The following is a 5,444-nucleotide window of genomic DNA, read 5'->3' as shown; positions in this document are numbered from 1 at the left end:
TATAATGACACTATGCGAAGGTTTTCCAATTTTTTGATTTTTTTTAAATTTTTCATGCCCGTTTCAAAATGCGGTCAAAATGACGGGCATGACCGTTCCTAGCTAGTGGTTGAATCTTGGAATTTTTTTGGTGTTTCTCTGATTAAATAGATACTTATGTACCTAGAAATGATTTTTGGAAAAAATAAAGAGCAAACTACGAGGTAGCTACAGTTCAAATTTGACTCGCTTCCTACTGAATCGGCGGGAATTTATCTTTTTCACGAGAGGTGGATCAAAATTTTTTACACCCAACAATTGGGTCAATTGTGCATCAAATATGTCCTAGTATTTTAGAAAATTGATTTGGTACAATTTTGCAACAAATATATGGTAGGTCCTTAAAAAAACCTCAATTTGGGCACTCGAAAAATGATTAAAAATAGCTAGAAAGATCATAAATGCATAGAAGTTGGTTCTTATCCACAAAATGTGGTCTAACTCTAGTGAAAATTTGTGTTGTGACATTTTGCAAAATATTTTTGATATCTACTTCATAAAATCTCTCTATTTTTAGTACTTAGATACTTTTTTAAATCACCGGTTTTCTGAACCAATCAGGACTCTTCCCACGGATCAATGACATTGCGCCCATCCATCCATCCATCCATCCATCTCACCATCCCACATCCATCCATTCATCTACAGAAAAAAAAAACAAAATGAAAAAGAGATACCCCCCACAGCCTAAACCCTAGCTCACATCACACCCACTGCCCTCTTCCCCCATCGCACCCCTCCTCCCGATCTCCTCGCGGCCGCTGCCATCTCCCAATCCAATCTCTTCCCGTCGCCTCCCGATCCTTCCGCCCTCCACCTCTCCCCTCGCCTCCGCCACCCGCCACCGTCCCATCCTTCCCAGCAGCGGAGCAAGACGGACGAGCGCCACCGCCTCCCCCCACCAGAAAGCGGCGCGGCAAGGCAAAAGGGCAGCAAACCTTAATCCCCGCGCGCCACCGCCTCTCTCTCCCGGCGCCCAGATCTAGCCCTCGCCCGTGATGGCTGAGGCTCCGGCGGCGGGCCGCAGGGCAGAGGAGGCGGGGAGCCGGCGCCACACGGAGGAGGAGGCGGAGGCAGCGGCCGCCGCCGACGGGGACGGGGACAACAGCGTCTACACCTCCGAGGACGAGGGCACGGAGGACTACTACCGCGGCGGCTACCACGCCGTCCGCCCCGGCGACACCTTCAAGCAGGGCGCCTACGTCATGTAGTCCAAGCTCGGCTGGGGCCACTTCTCCACCGTCTGGCTCGCCTGGGACACCGCCCACTCCGTACGTGCTGACGACCCCCTTCACCTCGAAATCCCCTGTTGAATTACTCCGTAGGATTCGCAAAGATATTTAGGGAAAAAATATCGATCTGGATGGAGCGGTTTGCCTGCCCACCAACTGTTCGCTCTTTTGCCTCAGGGCATATGCAGAAATTCCAAGTCCATTTCTCGTTATTATTGTTCTATCCCTCAAACCTATCACCCTACATGAGTGTACTCCTCTTGGTTCAGGCTGCTGCTGTCCAGTGTTTCTGAAGCTGTTGGTTATGTGTGCAGAGGTATGTGGCCCTCAAGGTGCAGAAGAGCGCACAACACTACACGGAGCCTGCCATGGATGAGATCAAGATCTTGAGGCAGATTGCCGATGGTGACCCTGAAGACTCCCGCTGTGTTGTCAAGCTTCTTGACCACTTCAAGCACTCAGGCCCCAACAGGAGCCATGTCTGCATGGTGTTTGAGTTTCTTGGTGACAACTTGTTGCTCACTCTGATCAAGTACACTGACAGGTCTATCTCGACAAGTGCTACATTACCTACAGCTACTACCCCCACTATTTCATGAATGGTTGATTACAGTAGTTCTTTCTGCAGTAATTCCAGTGTTTCATAGATTATGATTACAGATGTATGTTCATGAAAGATGAGTAGTTTCAGTTATTTCCCAACTTGAAAGAAACCGGAATAGGCAGTAGTAGGACAATGAGTCATCCTGCACTAGTACAAGTAGTATTATACGAGTCAGCGTAATACATATGGTGTTGATTTTGAAATTTGATGCTCTCAAATGTCATTTCTGGTACCAAATTGCAATCATACGACATGTCTCATTTTGAAAATGAATATGGTACCTGATGTCATTTTTTTAATTTACAATTGATCTAGTGTTTTTTCTACTTAGTAGATTAATTATCCTCCTTCCTTTTCTAATATGTGAACTTCTAATATGTGAGGTGCATAAGTGCATGATGTGCGGTTCGCCTTTGGCTGCTCCCGCTCGTCGGCGGTTTGGTTCAGCGTGACTTGGTAGTTGTGACCTGGCTGGTTTCATTCAGCTTCGAGCTGCTCACAGATGGTTTGTAGTTGTTGATTTGCTGTAGTTGTTGATTTGTAGTAGTTAATGTTGCTGATATATATGTTGTAAAAATGTCTGCTGATGTGTTGTAAAACAGCACAGATGGTAATTGATCACCTAGAGCCGTTGCTCTAGTGATGCCACACCTGTACGCTTGTAAACTTATGTTGTCTGAGTACTAAATAGCTTAGATTGGTAGTGTCATTATCATGTGCTGGCTTAGATCCATTTTGTTTTGGTTCATCCTGGAAGTTGTCATGCTCCGAGTGTCCTTGTAAGACAAGTTTACATATCCGTTGTAAGAAATGTTATTACATATACCTATTGAGCTTGCGCTTTGTTTGTTATACACCAGAATTGCTTTACATATCCATTCTGGATGGTCGTCACATAGGACTGCATGAGCTCTATTGAACCTGCTTCCTACTTGTACAATTTATGCCACATCGGAAGATTGCCTTTTGCATTTACGCTTGCTGTAAGTGTACTTGTGATATGTGAGACAAGTTTTGACTCTTTCATGCTAGATCTATGACAATGTTATATTAATAAATTAGCTCGTGGGAATTGACTATATTGGTATTATAAGTGTTGCATGTGTAATTAATAAATGGCAGAAATAACACCTACTTGGAATCTCCCGGTCCTGGCGTGTGTGATCTGACTGGGTTGCGTTGGTGTGTGGTTGCAGGACAAGGTGGTGAACCCGTTGTTTGAGAAGAGGCCGAAGCAGTTCGGCATCGGTGGCGCCCTGCCACCCAAGAAGGACCTCCACCGGTTTGTCAAGTGGCCCAAGGTCATGCGCATCCAGCGCCAGTGCCGCATCCTCAAGCAGCGCTTCAAGGTGCCCCCGACGCTCCACCAGTTCACCCGCACCCTTGACAAGAACCTCGGTATATACGAAACTTGCCTGTTCATTCGTCGCTGGACTCGGAATCCACAATGCTTGAGGTCGTTTAGTTGCTGTGCTGTATTATTTTGACTTGTGTGTATGCAATAGCTAAGTTAGCGAGTATTAACTTGGCCAAGATAATGAAAAGAGTTGATGGATGTGTTTTAAGATTCCTGCTGGTAGATACATTGGGAGCCTCTTCTTGCGTGATAAGGGCAGTGCATGCTGTTGTCCTACATACCTACTACTATATTTATTTTACTGAATATATTGACATGCCATGACATTATGAAGTAATAGACTGGTTAGCTGAAGCTTTCACTTCTAAGGATGCCAGTAGTAGGAAGAATCATTGCAGTTAAGTGACTGTGTGGCTGCTGTGGCCTTGATATGTTTGTACCTGAAGTCACACCTCTATAATTGCTTTTCCTTTTATGTTGGAACGTGTCTAGTTAATGATCGGTATTGAGAGAATTTGGTGCTTATGCTTATTGTGTATCACATTGAAAAAGAAAATGCACAATGAGCTTACCTTTGTATGTCAGGATTTTCTCTTCATCTGTTACCCTTCCTTTGGCTGCAGCTTATCTTCTTACAGAATGCAATCTTGGTGTTCTTCCTATTAGCATTTGATTATGTTTCTAAAATTGCCTAGCACAACTATATATAACAGATTATGTTCCTATGTCATCCTGTTTAAGGTGTTTACCTCTCTAAGTTCCTGTTTAAACTTCTGAATTTGAGCAGCTTTTCTTGTTCTGAGTTCCTTCAGGGAGATGAATCTGAATTGGTGTTGACTCTTTGTCTCAATTCAGTTTAACTGCATGGACATGTACACATGCAATCAGAATTTTCTGTAGATCATTGGTGATCGTTTCCCATGCCGAAATCGATTGGCAGTGGATGACTAGTCATTTTTTTGCTATGCCATAGTACTTTGATATTTGCATATGTTCAACCACAATTATACTGTTTTCTCGTTGGATCCAATGAGAGAGAACAAGATTAGATTAAGATTTATGTCCTTATTTTCATGTGCTACTTGTGCCTATCTTGACCTTGTCACTTTATTATGTTTCTCACTTTCCATAATTTATTATTTGCAGATGCTGGCCTTCATTCTTCAAAAGTTGGGTGCACAGGAGCTCTAGGAAGAAGAATCCCGAAGAAAAACCATACCCAGCAATGCATTTTAGCTCACTGGAGCTAGTTATGTGTATATTTAGTTGTATTTTATAGCTGAATACAAGATCTATACTATGTATGATTGTAATGTACTTTGCTTGGCTGTTGTATGAAATATTATGACTTATTGACTCTTTTTTAATCAAATTATATAATTGCACAAATATAGAATTGACGTGTGGTACCCAAACAGCAATTCTGGTAATTGGTTCCCATTGATTAGTGGGACCTACTTCAAAATGGAAAGGAAACAAAAGAAAACTAACTAGTGGGTTGGAAAAAGGACGGGGCCTAAATAAATAAGGATTGTAAAAGATTGTGGCCCAAAAAATAGAAGTTTGTTGGGCTTGACCTATGTAGTTGACCCAAATTGAAAGAAAAAAAACAACAAATAGGCTGAATTGTTGGGCTCGGCCCATGTAGAATGCCAAATCGGACTGGGCTGATTCTTGTGCCACATCAGCTTGCCACGCTGGATGCCTACATGGTCTGGGGAGGTGGCTAGTGACCAAAAATTTGGTCGTGGAACCAACGACCTTTTACAGAAGGTCGTTAATTTCAGTTTACAATCGCCAACTTTTGACCTTCTGTTTTTGGTCACAAAAAGGTCGCAAATGATAAACAATGACCTTTCCGAGACCAATAGTGAGGGTCACAAGTTGACATATTTCTTGTAGTGAACCACGCTGGCCATTTTTGACTGCTAGAGTCATTGTCATTGTCTACGACATCATAGCTACCTCCACGCCGCTACATGCGGCTACTTGAGGTACGAGAGCATCTACAACTAGAGTCCTCAGATCCGCCCCAAACGCCCGGGCAACTTGCCTGGTACTACCCAAACACAAAATTGCCACCCAACTAGACTTGTCAAATCTAGCCCTAATACGAGGACTGACCGGCACTTCCCATATTCGGCACATATCTGGGGCGGATATGAAGATGTCGAGACATGCACGTCGCTTAGGAGAGACCGCAAGGGTCCAT

The 5,444-nt window shown here is 43.7% G+C and overlaps 1 pseudogene; it reads left to right on the top strand.

The window, feature by feature from the left end:
* Nucleotides 1-765: 765 nt before the first annotated feature.
* Nucleotides 766-4,597, top strand: LOC123083037 (serine/threonine-protein kinase SRPK-like; annotated as a pseudogene).
* Nucleotides 4,598-5,444: the final 847 nt, after the last annotated feature.

Source organism: Triticum aestivum, chromosome 4A (genome assembly GCF_018294505.1).
Source record: "Triticum aestivum cultivar Chinese Spring chromosome 4A, IWGSC CS RefSeq v2.1, whole genome shotgun sequence".
In the NCBI taxonomy this organism is placed as follows: domain Eukaryota; kingdom Viridiplantae; phylum Streptophyta; class Magnoliopsida; order Poales; family Poaceae; genus Triticum; species Triticum aestivum.
The sequence above is the reverse complement of the archived record's forward strand: the minus strand, read 5'-3'. Positions and strand labels throughout refer to the sequence as shown.